At 33.6% G+C, this 17,675-nt stretch overlaps 1 protein-coding gene across 6 annotated transcripts in view; it reads right to left on the reverse strand.

Annotated features, from left to right (window-relative positions):
* Clock (clock circadian regulator) overlaps nucleotides 1-17,675 on the reverse strand; it is a 111,337-nt gene that overhangs the window by 86,700 nt on the left and 6,962 nt on the right. For 4 of the 6 annotated variants that reach the window (XM_071614294.1, XM_071614293.1, XM_071614299.1 and 1 more), the window contains exon 3: nucleotides 5,622-5,915. The exons of the other annotated variants lie outside the window; for them this stretch is intronic. The gene's annotated coding sequence lies outside the window, so the exon portion shown is untranslated. The remainder of the gene's footprint in view (nucleotides 1-5,621; nucleotides 5,916-17,675) is intronic. 6 annotated transcript variants of the gene reach the window in all.

The raw sequence follows: 17,675 nt of genomic DNA on the forward strand, positions 1-17,675 counted from the left end.
TAAGTTAGAAACTTAGATTTTTAGATCTTTATTATTTTCTAATATAAAAACTTCTATCCATAGCTTTTGCAGTATCCCACATATTTTAATTATCTTCATTTTCATGTAGTTCAAAGATCTTAAAATTTGTCTTCATAGTTCCTCTTTGACTCAGATGTTTAGAGGCATGCTATTTAATTTTCAAATACTTTGAATTTTTCAACTATCTTTCTGTAACTGATTTCTAGTTTAATTCCATCGTGATGTGAGAATACAGTGTTAAATTTCTATATTTTTAAAATTCATTAACAGTGTTTTATGGCCCAGAAATATAGATTAACTTAGAGAATATTTTGCATAAGCTTGAAAAGAGAATGTATTCTGCTATCACTGAATGAAGTAGTCTATAAATGTCAATTACATCCAGTTGAGATTGATAGTGTGTTGTTAAACCAAACTATGCCCTTACTGATTTTCTGTCTCCAAATCTGTCCACTTCTGATAGAGGGATACTAAAGTCTTCACTCTAATTAGTGAACTAATCTATTTCTCCTTTACTTCTAGCACAGTACTGTCAGTTTTTGCCTTATAATGGAACATTTTTGTCAATGTTTCATTGTTAGCCAAATATATACATTTAGGACTGTTATGCCTTCTTGAAAAAGTGACCCCTTTATCTTAATGCAATGACCCACTTTATTCCTGATAACTTTTCTTGCTCAGATAATCACTTTTGTCTGAAATTAATATATCCAGTCACACTTTCTTTTGATATTTCTCCATCCACTTACTTTTAATCTGTCTTCATATTTAAAGTGGGTTCCTTTAGATAATACAGAATTGAATCTTGCCATCTGTTCCATTCTGATACTCTTTTATTTTTATCTTTTTTATTTATTTTTTTTTAGAGAGAGAGAAAGAGAGAGAGAGAATTTTTTAATATTTATTTTTTAGTTTTCAGTGGACACAACATCTTTGTTTGTATGTGGTGCTGAGGATCGAACCCGGGCCGCACGCATGCTAGGCGAGCGCGCTACGGCTTGAGCCACATCCCCAGCCCCGATACTCTTTTAATTGGTATATTTAGGTCACTGACATTTAAAGTGACCACTGATATAGTTTAATTAATACCCAGTATATTTGTGACTGTTTTTTGTTTCCCCTGTTCTTGTTCCTATTTTTTTTCTTTCAACTCTTTTTCTGCATATGTGGCTTCAATTGAACATTTCATATTCCACTTTCCTTTCTTAGCATAACAATTATCCTTTTAAAATAATTTTTACTCTTTCAGTGGTTGTCTTGAGAGTTTTTAACATACATTTACAACTACTCCAAGTCCACTTCCAAATAACATTATACAATCTTGTGGTTAGAGCAAATACCTTACAAAGTGCAAGTAATTCTAATTCTTCTCTCCTATTCCTTGTATCATTCCCATTATTCATTTCACTTATGTATAAGCACATGTATATTATATGTACATAAACACAATCAAATACCTTGTGGGTAATACTGAACAAACCTTTCTGCTACATAAATTAAGAATAAAATGTTTCTATTTTCCCTTCACCTATTCCTTCTCTGACAGTCCTATAGATCCTCGTTTCTGACCTATACAATTTTCATTCTTTCTAAAGAACATTTTAAGCTTAGCATGGTGGTACATGACAATAATCCCAGCTACCTGGGTGGCTGAGGCAGGAGGATCACAAGTTCAAGGCCAATCTAGACAACTTAGCAAGACTCTGTCTGAAAATAAAAAATAAAAAGGGATGGGAATGTAGCTCAGTGGTACACACCAGTGGTTCGAACCACAGTACTCCAGCCACCAGTAACAAAAAAGAAAAAGAAAAACTTCCTTTAACGTTTCTTACAATGTTGGCCTACTATCAACAAATTCATTCAACCTCTATTCAATCAAGAAAATCTTTATTTTTCCTTCATATTTAAGGAATAATTTTGCAAGGTACAAAGTTACGGGGTTAGTAGAATTTTTCTCTCAACACTTGAAATATTTCAATTGTTTTTTTTTTGTCTGAATGTTATCTGAGAAAATGTTAAATGTAATTCTTATCTTTATAGGTAAGGTGTTTTTGCCCTCTTTGTCTTCTCAGAATTTTCCTTTTTTTTTGGAGCTACAGGTTGAACCCAGGTGTGCTTAACCATTGAGCCATATCCCCAGCCCTTTTTTAATTTTGAGATAGAGCCTCACTAAATTGCTTAAAGCTTGCTCAATTGCCCAGGCTCGCTTCGAACATGAACAGGCAATCCTACTTTAGCCTCACAGGTAGCTGGAATCACAGGTGTGTGACACCAGGCCTGGCCTGCTGGAGTTTTTATCAAAGTCAATTTAACAAGATCTGGTTCCAAAATAAAAATTTTTAAAAGGGCAGAGGATGCAGCTCGGTGGTATAGCATGCTTACCTGACACGTGCAAGGCTCTGGGCTTAATCCTCAGTACAATTAAATACACACATACAGTTTAAGGTTTGTTTAAACAGTTTCTCCCAAGGACAGATTAAGAACACATAAATCTAGGATATTTCAAAATGTTACTTTTCCTCTCCCCATGCCAGACCCATGAGGGGATTTTCTCTAATATTTATCATGACAACCTGATCAAGGTTTGGAGGTAATATTCAGAAAAATAGGATCACCCTGCAACTATGAACTCACTAAGTTTTTGTCCCTCAGACTTGTCCATAACAAACCATTTAGCAAAAGTCAAAAACTGCCTAGGTTTTCCCAGTGTAGCACTGATTCTCACAGAGGTTTTGTTCAAGAGTTCCTGTTTTGATAAGCTGTGATTTCCTGTTCTTTTTGTCTTTCCAATTTTGGGAACAGCAGTTTGTCATGTGACAAACTGCAGTTTGTCTTAGTGTCCTAAGATTAGCTGATTTCTTAGTTGGTTCAGCTTTTTACATGTCATAATGAAGAAGTAATTTCTAAACGCCTTAACATGCCTGACTGGAAACCAGTTATTTCTATTAACATTCAGTTCTACTAAAGATGAAACTGGAGAAATTCCTTACTCTTTCATTCATTCACTATGATAGACTCTACACAGGCTTTAAGCTTAGCATGATGGTAAATGACAATAATCCCAATAGGAAACTATATCACATTCTTGCTGTCCTTCAGTTTTAGTCATTAAAATACAATGAAGATGACTCAGCCACAAAGAAGAATGAAATAAAGGCATTTGCCAGTAAATGGATGGAACTGGAGAATACCATGCTAAGTGAAATAAGCCAATCCCCAAAAAAATCAAAGGCCAAATGTTCTCTCTGGTATGTGGAAGCTAACCCAAAACAAGGGAGGGTGGAGAGGAAAAGAACAAAATCCATTCCCTTTTGTCTAAAAGTGTTTTGAATGAAGGAAGAGCCAACCACCACATGGAACAAAATCTGATGCAACAGAAGAAAATAACCTGAAGGGGAATGGATCATGAATTAAAAATATATATACACACTTGTTAAAGGAGAAGAAAGAAAAAGCTGCTACACTGAAAATACTAAGACTGGGAAAAACTAGACATAAAATCAGCAAGCATACAGAAGAATTTAACAATTCTACCAGACAAAAAAATCTAAACACTTATAAAACACTTATAATAACCACAAAATAGGAGAACATACTTTCTTTTCAACTTATGTCATATAATCAAGTATATCATACAGAACATATACCAACATAAACCATATCCTGGACTGTAAGACAAACCTCAAAAAATTTTTAAGAACTGAAATTATAAAGAGTTCTCTAATATAATTCAAAACAATGGAATTACAGTAAGGATCATTAACAAAGATAATAAGAAACTCTAACAGCACATTTCTAAATAATCCATAGGTCAAAGAGGAAGTCTCAAAGGAAAATGAAAATAAAAAAACAAAATGTGTGGGACACAGCAACACTGATTGAAATTTATATCACTAAATAAGAGAAATTATCAAAAAATCTAAGCTCACACAAAGAAACTAAAAAATAGTAAACTAAACCCAAAGCAAGAAAAAGATAATAATAAAGAACAGAAAAAAATGAAATTTGAAATCAAAAAGTAACAGAAAAATGAACAAAAGAAAAATCAATGTTCTTGTTTTTTGGTGGAGGTCAATAAAACTAACAAATTTCTAACAAGACTGTCAAAAACAAAAAAGGATAATATACTATCAATAAGAGCAATTAAATAGGGACTATCAATATAGACCCCACAGATAAAGAATAAAAAGGGAAAACGATAAACAACTATATACACAAAATTAACATGTTAGATGAAATGGACCAATGCCTTGATACATATAAACACATACTATTGCAGTTTAGCCAATATAAAATATATCATTTGAACTACCCCATAATCATTAACCTATTAAAGTCCTAAGATTTCAGTTCTGTAAATATTTCAATGAAACTTGCACGGGTGCATTAAATATATTAAAAGTTATAATCTAGAAGTTATACATTCTTTATTATCATTAAAAATGAAAATACAGGGCTGGGGTTATGGCTCAGTGGTAGAGCACTTGCTTATCTAGCATGTGTGAGGCACTGGGTTAGATTCTCAGCATCACATATAAATTTTTTTAAAAATGAAAATAGATTGTTCTATAAATAGAGCACTGGAACAACACAGTACCTTTTACTACATTTAGAAGCCATTCTATAAATAGAACATCGGGCAAATAAATATCCTTTCACACTTCACGCAGTATGTAAAAACCAGGTCAACAATTAATTTTGATGGAAAGGAGCAAATTACTTCAAACATAGGGTTACATTATTGACAATATGTTGGTGGTTTCACATAACAGAATTTGTTCTGTCATCATCATTGTTCTTGCAATTCAGGAGCATGGCTGCTCAGGTTAAATCTGATATCACTGTGGGAGTAGTAGGTCTGGAAGTATTACATTTTTTTTCCTCCTGATGGTTTCTGACTGCATCATTTTAAGTATACTAACTGCATCATTTTAGGCATACTCTACGGAAATACAACAAACTCATGAGATCTTGTCTTTGTTCACAAATGTTTGAATAATCCATGCACTTATGATACACACACTAATTATTCAAGTGAATAAAGTGAATCAGTTTTTAGCTTTAATAAAAGGGGGCTATTAGAAACAAACCAAATGTATTCATTCTCACCACCATTACCTTTGGTTAAGGTACACTGACTTTACTCTATTTCTCTATAATTGAACTTTGCCAAATGATCACACTATATTGTTTTTAATCCAATAGTGACACATTTTAAAATCTATCCATTTTAAAATAAGAATTTCATTATTTGTGTCAAATCTGTAACCATATGAACCTCAGACCTGTTTTTTCATCAATGTTGTTGGTTTCAGCAGGTAATTGTCTAGTCTGTTTCCTTAGTGGTGCCTGTAGCCTAGAATCCAATATTTCACAGGTGTAACAAGTCATAACCAAACAATAGATTGTTGGAAAAAACAGAGTATGATTGTGGATTCTCTACTACTTCGAGCCTATGTAGAATTACCTTACTCCCAAGCAAAGAATTATCAATGGGTTCTTCTCAAGCACTTTTCCCACAATATAAGTCAAAGTTAAGCAATATCCTGATACTTCACATAGTGCCCAGAATTTAAAACCACATCTTACTAAGAGCTTACCTCTTATAAACTGTTTCAGCAAACTGGGTCCATGATATCTGATAACCATTTCATCCACTGTCAAACATTCTTCAAAGATACCAAATTTCATGCATGACTTTTGTATCTTATTTATTAGAAGATGAATTTTAAAACCTTTATCTTCAACATTCTCTTGCCATTCATTATTGTTGCAAAAATGTATGGTACTTTTCAGCTCCTGGAAACGATTTCTTGACACTGCATTTTTGATGCATATACCCAAATCTTCATCATTTGACCAGTACCTTCTTATGGAGGGTAGCTTATGATAACCTGAAAACATAAGAATTCCTAAAAATGTTTTTAACATCTATACTACGTACTTCAAATTTATTCTTACTTTCTGAATAGTAGACATTGACCATTTCCGGTATCAATAGTTCTTCAAAAATCTCCATCAAGCTATAATGTGCCAATGAATTCCTCATTTTCCCTAAGCAGTCAAAAATAAGTGCTTTCTCTAAAATACTCTTTCTCTTTGCAGGGAAATGGATGGCTTTAGAGCAGATTATGCTAAGTGAAGCTAGCCAATCCCTAAAAAACAAATGCCAAATGTCTTCTTTGATATAAGGAGAGTAACTAAGAACAGAGTAGGGAGGAAGAGCATGAGAAGAAGATTAACATTAAACAGGGATGAGAGGTGGGAGGGAAAGGGAGAGAGAAGGGAAAATTGCATGGAAATGGAAGGAGACCCTCAGGGTTATACAAAAGTACATACAAGAGGAAGTGAGGGGAAAGGGAAAAATAATACAAGGGGGAGAAATGAATGACAGTAGAGGGGGTAGAGAGAGAAGAGGGGAGGGGAGGGGAGGGGAGGGGGGATAGTAGAGGATGGGAAAGGCAGCAGAATACAACAGACACTAGTAGGGCAATATGTAAATCAATGGACGTGTAACTGATGTGATTCTGCAATCTGTATACGGGGTAAAAATGGGAGTTCATAACCCACTTGAATCAAAGTGTGAAATATGATATATCAAGAACTATGTAATGTTTTGAACAATCAACAATAAAAATTAAAAAAAAAAACAAATCCTCAAAAAATAAAAATAAAATAAATAAATAAAATACTCTTTCTTTCTTTCACTTTTTGGTACCAGGGATTGAACCCAGGGGTGCTCATTATCACTGAAGTATATCCCCAACCCCCTTTATTTTGAGGCAGGGTCTCATTAAGTTCCCAGACTGATCTTGAACTTGAGATCCTTCTGCCTCATTCTTCAAAGTTGGAAATATAGTCTTGGACCACCATACTCAGCTCTGATATATTCTTTAGAGTAAGAAAACATAGGTCATACTTGTCAATTAAAAAAAAAAAAAGAAATAACACATTAAAGTTTGTCAGCCAGCAGTGCGGCATACTACTATACATTGTCCCAGTGTACTATTTATAGGACAGCTATGTTTGAACATTGATATTTGAAACACAGGGCATTCCTCAAAATAGAAACAACAAGCATAGTACTAGAAAATACTTTCATAAATGCAATTCTTATATTACATATCAGTTATGTACATATATTTTGTTAAACTGAACAGTAGTAACTTTTACAGTATTGTTTATACAATTTTCACAATGAATTCTAAAAATATTTTCAAACACTCTAGTCATTTACTTTTACTATTCTCAAAAGTACAGAAATCCCAAAACATAATTAAAGTTCCTAAAAATGATATATTTGTTGTTCAATTTAAGTTTTTAATAGGTGTTACACACCTGGGACAATAGAACAAAGTGGGATAAAGAAACTGAAAAAAAAAAAAGAAAAAGAAAGAAATCTCTTTCCCAATTGGTTTCACTGTAGCACCTTATCAAACATTTAAAGAAATAATATTGGTGCTACACAATGCTTCTAGAAAATACAAGCGATGAAAATTTATCAAATATTAACCTTAAATCACAAACAGAAAAAGGTTGAACCAAACAAAAACAAGACCCAAATGATAGTCTTCATGAGTTTAAACAGAAAACAAAAAAAGCAACATATAAAAAGAATTTTAAATTATAACTTTAGGCGGTTTATTCTAGGGATACAAGGAAGATTCAATATTCAAAAATCAACTATGAGTTTAAAAAACATAAAAAATAAATTTGTATTCAATGCACATTAACAGCTTAATATCTATCAACTTATACAGAAAAAGAATTTGACAAAATTCAACACCCATTCATTAACAAAACTATCAAAAACCTTGGAAGAAAGGGGAACTTCCTCAACTATATAGCTAACATGAAAAAATGAAAAAACATTAAATGTTTTCCTTCTAAAACTGAAAACGGCAGAGATGTCTGCTCCCACACTGCTATTCAACAAAGTACTAGAAGTTCTATCCAGGGCAACAAAGAATAAAAGGCATACTGAAAGGAAGAGAACAAATAAAGCTGTCACTTTTTGCGAATGTCAAGTTAGTCTACATACAGTCCTAAGGAATCAACAAAATACAAAAGCAAAATCCAAAACAATACTTATTAGCTACAACTAATAAATTAGGTTTAGCAAGGTAACAATATATAATTTCAACATATAAAAATCAATAGTATTTCTGTATATTAGAAATGAACATACACAAGTACAATTTAAAACACAACACCAAATACTTGGCTACCATCTCTCAAAAACACCAAATATTAACAACAAACCTAATAAAACATACATGGGACTTCTAGATTAAAAGATTTTATAAAACACAGAAAAAAAGATCTAAATTTTATGCAAGTTTAACACAATTCCTGTAGACAGGATTATTCTAAAGTTTATATGGAAAGACAAAGAAACTAGAATAACTAATCCCAATTTTGAAAAAGATTCAAACATAAGGAAATCACTGATTTCATGATTACATAACTACATTTAGACGTTATGGGACTGGCAGAGGGAAACACAAATGGATCGCTCAAACAGAATGAGCCCAACACAAGTACAGCCAATAGAGTTTTTACAAATGTGCAAAAGCAATCGAATGGAGAAAGGCTATCTTTTCAACAAATAGTACTAAAGCAAATAAAGGAACCTGACCTAAACTTCAAACCTTATTGTATAAATCAACTCATCGTGGATTTAAATGCATAAAGTTTTGGAGGAAAAAAAGATGAAATTTTTTAAGACCTAGAACTTGATGAAGAGTTCTCAAACTTCAAAAACATGAGGCACAAAAGAACAAAAATTGATAAACCAAACTTCATCAAAATTCTAAAATTTTACTGTAAGACTCTATTTAAGAGGATGAAAGGACCAGCTACAGATTGGGAGAAAATACCTTAAAATCACATATTTGACAGAGGAGTCACATTTAGAATATATTAAGAACTCTCAAAACTCAACAGTAAGAACCAAATAATCCAATTAGCAAATGGGCAAAAGACATGAAGAAACATTTTACAGAAGAGGAGAAAGGGATGGTATATAAGAATTTGAAAAGATGTTCAATATCAGCAACCATGAGGTTGTGTAGTTGTGTAGTTCGAGTTCATACAAAATAAGACTGCATGAACTCAAACTACACAACTAGTAGAAGAAAAAATAGAATTCTAAATGTTGATGAAGATGCAAAGAAACTGGATTGCTCCTTCACTGCTGCAAATGTAAAATGGTTCATCTGGAAAATCTTTTAACGGTTTCTTGAAAATCTAAATATATACTTCCCAGATAATCCAACAATTACACGTCTGGCATTTATCCCAGAGATATGAAAACTGTGTTCAAACAAAAATATACACATGGCTGTCCATAGAAGATTTAGATGTAATATGAAAAACCAGGAAGAACAAATGTATCCTACAATAGATGGTTAAATGAACTGTGATACATCCACACCACTGAACACTATCAGCAATAAAAAGGAACTCAGGTTACTGGGAACAACATGGATGATTCTCCAGGTCACTATAGTGAGTGGAAAAAAAAACAATTTTTAAAAAATCATATACTATATGATTCTATTTATGAACCATTCTTGAAATGACAATATAGAGATAGAGAACAGATTAGTGACTAACAGCACCTAGGGATTTTGGGGAAAGAATATGTGGTAGTAGACTGGTTCTGTCCTTGGCAGTGGTAGTTACACAAACCTACAATGAGGAACTAGAAGGTTTTGATATTATACTATAGATATGTAACATATAAATAATGAGAAAATCAAGTGAGGGATATACAGGATCTTTGAAAATTCTTGTGAATCCATAATTATATAAGGAAGTACATAAATTTTTCAAAATCTTGGGGGACACATTAAGAAAAAAACATCAACAACAAAATGAAGACAGGGAAAGCTGATGGCTTCCAGACTTCTTTATCACTGTCTTACTGTTACTTAAAAAAAAAGTTGAGTTAAAGCACAAGATACTCTAACTATAAAAATGTTAGGTATTGCTTGAGTTTGAAGATACTGATGAGTCACGCACTCTAGGTATAGACTTCTCAAAGCACCCTGGTCAGCTTTAGCATACTTCAATAGGCTACCAGTGAGAGGATAAATTGGTCCAAACTATATGGTCCACAAATATATCAATACCCTAACAAAGTTGCAAATGTTTACCCTCTGGTTCAGCAATATAGTTATGTCCAGCATTTTTTAAATGAAACAGAATACGAAAAGGAAGCAACTGAGTACAGGATGCCTAGTAATGGTATTGTTTCAGATATCTGCAGACAGTATTGTTTCAGATGTTTATGAGTACATATATGTATACTGGATGAGAATGCAGAGTTTTTTGGTGGTATTAACAACTGAACTCAGGGCCTCCCACATGCTAGGTAAGCTCTCTATCCCTGAGCTACTTCCCCAGCCCATATAAAATAAATTTCTTACTATAGGTTGCCATCAAAGAAGCTTAGAAGCTGCCATTTCAGCTTCAAAAAGAAAACCTGAGGCAAAGGTGAAATGCTGACACTGAGAAGGGAGCATATAATGCCAGACTAGGAGGAGAGTGTGATCTGGTCATGGTGGCACACACCTATAATCCAAGTTACTTGAGAGACTAAGGAAGAAAGGTCACAAATATAAGTCAACTTGGGCAACTTAGCCAGACTCTCTCAAAAGAAAAGAGTTGGGGATGTGGATCAGTGGTAGAATGCTTGCCTAGAATCCATGAGGACCTGGGTTTGATCCCCAGCCCTGCCCACACCCGCAAAAAAGAGAGCAAGTCGGAGAGGTAATTAATTGGCATACTCAGAACATATATTCAAATTCCCATCATCTTTCCCCTTTTCCTCATGAAATTGTTAGTTGTTTCTAATTGTTAGCTGTTTGCTGTAGGTTAGCGCCTATAGCAAACTTGTCAATGAAGACTTTTCAGTCTTCTCAACTTAAAATTGTAACCCTGCTCGAATGAACTAAATGTCTGTTTCACCCCAAAATACACATGGTGAAATCTTAATCCTCAAAGCAATGGTATTAGGAGATGGGCTCGTGGGAGGTAATTAAAATGAGGCTGGCATCCTTATGAATGGGACTAGTGTCCTTATAAAAGAGATCCCAGAAAGCTCTCTAGACCCATTTTGGTCATTGGACACAGAGAAGATGGCTGTCAAGGAAGCAGGCTTTTTACCAAACATCAACTCTATTATCACCTTATCTTGCACTTTCTTCTCTCCAGAACTGTATGAAATGTTTGTTGTTTAAGCCACGTAGTCTGTTGGTATTTTTGTTACAGCAACTCAGAATGATTAAGACACCAGTCCTCTCCCCAATACACTCATATATTCCAGTTCCTGACACCTTGATTTGGTTTTCTCCTCAGTGCTAATGCCTATGAAGCATATATTTAACTTGGTTTCTCAGTGCCTGGCTCTTCGCAGATGCTCAATAAGTACTTGTTAAAGAAAAAAAATCCACTATTGAAAGTATACTCAAAAACCATAAAGCATACTTGTGAGAAAATAAAGGCCTAAGTGAATAGAGAAGTATGCTGTATTCATGGATCAAGAATGGAGCAAATGAAACTTCCATACATTGCTGAAGGGAATGTGAAGTGGTACAGCCACTTCAGAGAACAGTGTGTCATTGTCTTATAAAGTTAGACACAATTATCAAGAAAATCAGTAAATCTATTTGCCCAAATGAAATGAAAATACATGTCCACAAATGCTTGGAAGTTTCGTTCATACTAGTTAAAACCTAGAAAGCAACACAAATGTCCATTAACTGATAACTGGATAATCAAATTGTACCATATTCCATATAATAGAAAGGTGTTCAGCAATAAAGAGACAAATATTAACATAAGATCATTAAGTGAAAGACAGACCTAGAAGGCCACATGCTGCCTTTCGTTTATGTTGCAGTACAGAAAAGTCGAAACTGCACTAAAAGGGATTAGTGGTTGCCAGGGAAGAGAGAACTTTTCCAGGTGATAAAAATTTTCTGTTTTGAGATATGATAAATTGTGGTATAAAGGTGTATTAAGAATTGTAATGCAAAAATAAATAAATTAATTATTTTTTTTAAAGTTCCATCCATTTTCCTGGAAAAAAAAAAATTCTGTTTTTTGGTCATGGTGGTAGTAATAAGAAAGTGTGTATAGTTATCAAACTCAACCCATATACTTCAGTTGGGTACATTTTAAGATACGTAATGATATTTTAATGGAGCCAATTTTTAAAAACTATACATCAAAAACTAAAATCCAACAACATAGTACCTAAATAACACTATATAAAACAAAATAATTCATAACAATTGACTATTTTGTGCACTTTTAAAAATAGGAAGTTATTCATATCAAGGTAAGAAGGACAGCTCACAGCAGACTATTCTTGCTAGGAACAACTTGAAAAGCAAAATGAATTATTTTTTTAAAATCACATTTTTTAAGATTGTAGAGAGCTGTAGAAGCCATGGGGACAAAAAAGCTTGAAACTCAAGAGAGGGAATCTTTTAAAGATGTTCAGATAATCAGCATTTGTCTTATTTATTTTTTAATGGTGGGTATTTTCTGATTGTGGGCTGTTAGGTTTAAATATGAAGTGTCCCCCAAAAGCTCACAGGGAGAAAATGCAAGAATTTACAGAGGTAAAATGATTAGACTCTATGAGGTACAACCTGATCAGTGTATTAATCCATTGATATGGATTAACTAGGCACTAACCATAGGCAGGTAGGATGTGGCTGGAGGAAATAGGTCACTGGGGGTGTGCATTTGGGGTTTATATTTTGTCCCTGGTGAGTGGAGCTCTTTCTTTGCCTCCTGGTTGTCATCTCAGCTACTTTCCTTCACCATGCCCTTTTACCATGATATTCTGCCACACATAGGGGCCAGAGCTATGCAATCAGCTGACCATGAACTGAACCTCTGAAATTGTGAGCCAAAATAAACTCTTCCTCCTAAAAGTTGTTCTTGTCAGGTCTTTTGGTCACAGTGACACAAAACAGACTAAAACATGGGCTCAGGTCAGAGGCTGATAGTTTAGTCTTAGTCTGTGCAGAATATTTCTGCTGAGGAATAGAGAAGCTAGGAGAGCTTCTGATATTTAAGCAGGGCCGGACTATTAAAATTAGGAGACTGAAAGAATTTTAAGTTCACAGTCATTATTTTCCTCAGGACATTTGCTTAATTTTAAAACTATACAAGGGCTAGCATGGTGGTGTGCACCTATATTCCCAGATACTTGGGAGGCTAAGGCAAGAGGATTATGAGTTCAGGATCAGCCCAGGCAACCTAGTAAGACCCTGTCTCTTACAAACATTTTTAAGGGGGTTTGGAGGTGGGCAGCTCAGTTATAGAGCTCATGTTTGCTTGATCCCTAGCAGTACAAACAAAACAAAAATTGTACAAGAGGCTGAATAGTTAACTGAAAAACTTTGAAAAGCATAGTGAAATTAACCACCTTTGTATTATTAAAAGCATAAAGACCGTCAAATTTTAAATTGAAAGCCCTGGAATGTAACATCTTGAACAAGCACAAATAAAAGGTAGAGTAACATCAAACTACTAAAATAGCAACCCAGCCTCCTTGTAATTTAAGGTGATCAGCTTCCCTATTTCATCTGCCTAGAAGAAAAGGTAAATATACTCTAGCAGAAATACCATGTCTGGCGTTCATTCAAAAAGAATAAAGCATAAATAAAATAACCAACTTGGCTTAACTGACATTTATAAAACATTCCACCCAACAAGAACAGAGTACATGTTCTTTTCTATTGCATTAGAAACATTTACCAAGACAGGCCATATTCTGGGCTATAAAATAAATGTCAATAAATTTAAAAGAATCTCATGCAATGGAATTAAAGTAACAGATCTCTGTAAAAGTCCTCACATATTCATAAACTAAATAACACACTTACAAATAATTCACAGATCTAAGAAAACAGCCCAGTAGCACAGTGGTGTGTATCTGTAGTCCCAGCTACTAAGGAGGTAAAAAAGGGAGGAGGGCAGGATCTCTGAGGCCATGGATTAGAGGCCAACCTTGGAAATAGAAAGACCCCCAACTCAAAAAGACAGGGGTGGGGCCGGGAGGGATTCTTGAGTATCTTAAACTGAAAATGAAACAATATATCAAAACTTGTGAACAGTTGGAATAAGGACTGAAGCATGTTTACATTAAAAAGGAAAAGAAGGTCACAAATCAATGCCCTCAGCTTCCATCTTAAGATACTGGGGAGGGACAAATTAACCCCCCCAAAAGCTGAAGAAAGCAAATAATAAAGATCAGAATAGCCAGGCATTGTGGGGCACTCCTGTAATACCAGGCACTCATGAGGTTGAGGTAGGATAATGACAAGTGTGAGATCAGTCTGGGCACTCAGCATGACCCCGTCTCAAAATAAAAGATGATAAATACTGGGGATGTACCTCAATGGTAGAGCAGTCCTGGGTTCAATCCCCATTACAACAAAAAAATAATAACAATTTTAAGAGCGTAGAAATAAGGAAATTAAAAAACTAGAGGAAGTCAGTTAAACTAAAAGCTAACTCTGAGAATTTCAATAAAATAAATCTCTAGCCAGACTGATAAAAGAGAAAAAGAAGACCCGAATCACCTGTAACAAGAGTAATATTAAATCTCTACAGGTTATACATAAATGAGACTATTTTCTATAAATATTAAAAGAAAAACGACAGAATATTATAAACAACTTTATGCAAGTAAATTCAGTGACTTCAATGAAATGGACAAGTTCCTTAAAAATCTTGACAGGCTTTTAAGACACAATCATACAACACATGACCAATAACCAGCAAAGACACAATAGAAGCGACCGATGATGATGGGGATGATGAAATTAATAGGCAAGCATTTAGATAACTATAACTAGTATGTTCAAGGGAATTTAAAAATCTATAAAGTAGAATCAAGTGAAGTTTCTAGAACTCAAAAAATTACACTGCAAAATTAAGACCACAATATATTGATTTAAATAAAAGAGAAGACAGTTTTGGAATACTGGACAATAGGCCAATAGAAGATATCAAAACTGAAATATAGAAATTAAAACAAAATTTTTGGAGACAAGTAGAATATGGTAACTAGAAAAATGCATTACAATTAAACCCCCCCAAAAGAAGTAACATTTAGAAAGGTAATAACAGAATTTTCCAAACTAGAAAGCATTAAGCTACAGATTTTAAAAACTAATATATTGCAACATACTTATAAAAGAAAAGCACACCTCAATACATAATAGCCAAAGTGCAATAAAACTAAGAAAGTTTCAAAAGTAGCCAAAAAAACACCAGACACACTATTCCCCACAGTAATATTGCTGACACATTACTCTCAACAAGATAGTAGCTAATTTCAAGGGGAAACAAGGAAGCCAGAAAGCAAGGAAACATTTTTAAAAGGCTGAAAGTTAATTACCATTTTATAAATTTATATCTAGTGAAAATATCCTTCAAATAAAGAGCACTGGAAAAGATAAATATGAGCAAAAACTGTCCAAAACCCATATTAATAGTATCTGGGAGTTTAATATGTGTATAAATAAAATGCAGAAAACTAACAATGCAAAAAAGTTGGAACAGGGGCTGGGGATGTGGCTCAAGCGGTAGCGTGCTCGCCTGGCATGCGTGCGGCCCAGGTTCGATCCTCAGCACCACATACAAACAAAGATGTTGTGTCCACCAAAAACTAAAAAAATAGATATTAAAAAAAATTCTCTCTAAAGTTGGAACAGGAATTAAAGAAGAACTGGAATCACTGGGAAGTGTAAAGGTAGTAATTTGTATTACATTATTAAGGATTCTTGACTTTATCTCTGGAATAATCACTAAAGATAAACTAAAAATATGTAACAAGTTAATAAAATGAAAAAATTGAATAAAATAATTTGATTGTGACACAAAAGGAAGCAAAAAAGAAAAAGAAAAATTCAAAACAGATAAAAGCTATTTTCAAGAGAAAATAGATATGACCTTAAAGTTAATGGCAGGTAGCAGGGAATGTATGGGGTAAGCAAAATTGTTCTTCATGGCCAGGGAAGTGAGAAAGAGGAAGAGACTAAGGTCCCATAATATCCTTTATGGGCACACCCATAATAACCTCAAGACCTTCCTAAGCCCCACCAATTCCCAAGACCACTGCCCTGGGTAGCACATCTTTACCACACAGACCTTTGGGGAACATGCAGATCCAAACAATTACATTAATATTTCTTTTATTTCTCTTCTTCCTTATATAATTTTTGCATTTCTAGTGGAACTATCTGATAAGTTGCAAAATAAAATTTAAGTCCTACCTTTTTTCATTTTAATTTGTAGGGATGTTTTTCCTAAATAACTTCTAATTATCTCAATGAAAATTTTACTTTTAAACATAGGCGACAACCAGTCATCAATTTGTGAATCAAAACTTTACTTGCCAAAGCTTTTTTAAAGAAAAATGCAATACTATTTATCTTGGAAACATGTTCTAGTGACACTTTTATTATTCTTAATTACATAAAAAGGTCATGTCCCCCCAAGCTCACTATGTAAAAATAAACTCTAAACAACTTATTGGCAAGAAAAAAAGAAAAGAGTACGGTTGGTACACACTATGAAAATAACAGAAATAGTGAATAAATATTTGTTTTTAAGTTATTTCCATTGTTATATTATTTAATTCACATAATACTATGAACTTCACACAATCTCATGAATTAATATTATCTTCACTTTTTTTTTTTTTTGGAGGCAGGATCTCACTGTGTGCCAGGGCTAGTCTCAAACTCATGAACTCAAGTTTTCTTTCCATCTCAGACTCTTAAGTCCTAGGACTACAGATCTCATCATTGTGACCAGCTACTCTACTCTTAATTAAGAAACAGAGGTACAAGAGCTGACATAATTTGTGCCTGGTCATATACCCAATATTTGGTAGAAACAAAATCTGAATGCCAAACAGGTTAGTTACAGAACAGGGCACTCTTAACCACTACAACATACTATAAATATAAGTAAGCAAAACACCTTGTTAAAGTAGTTTGTAGACTTTGCTATCAAATTTCAGGTATTAAATAAGAAGCAGCTCTATTCAGAATAAAACCAAGTATTTTAACAATCTAGTCAGTCACTTAGAGAAAACATACATCTAAAAACTTCCCAGTTTCTTGATAAAAGCTTTTAAAAGGGCAGTGACTATCAAAAATAATATTTATTAAAGCATTTGAAAGTGTACAATTCCCAAATTAGACAACCCATTACAACTATTGTATTTATCTTTAAGATCATATCTATTTCCTCTTGAAAAGAATTTAGGGTAACAGTCTTCTTAATTTAAACTGTAAGATGTAGTATTCATTAATATTTATGTCTAGGAGTTGAATGAAATGTCAAGATCTCCTATGAAAAACTAATGTCCACTATGTGAACAAAAAAGAACTATTCCTTGGTATTTATATTTTTTATTTAAGGAAGTGTTTTTGGACCAATAAAATTCTCCACTGAACTTAAGACTATTATAAGAAATGTTACAGATCAAATTTTAACTGGGCAGACTGCTTCACAGATTGCCATGCTACTTAGAAGGCTTGTATAAGAATATTAGTACCCAAATGATTTATACTGATGAAACACAAAGTTAATTTAATGCATTCAAAGCAAAA

The sequence above is a fragment of the Marmota flaviventris genome, chromosome 7 (assembly GCF_047511675.1).
Source record: "Marmota flaviventris isolate mMarFla1 chromosome 7, mMarFla1.hap1, whole genome shotgun sequence".
Taxonomy (NCBI): domain Eukaryota; kingdom Metazoa; phylum Chordata; class Mammalia; order Rodentia; family Sciuridae; genus Marmota; species Marmota flaviventris.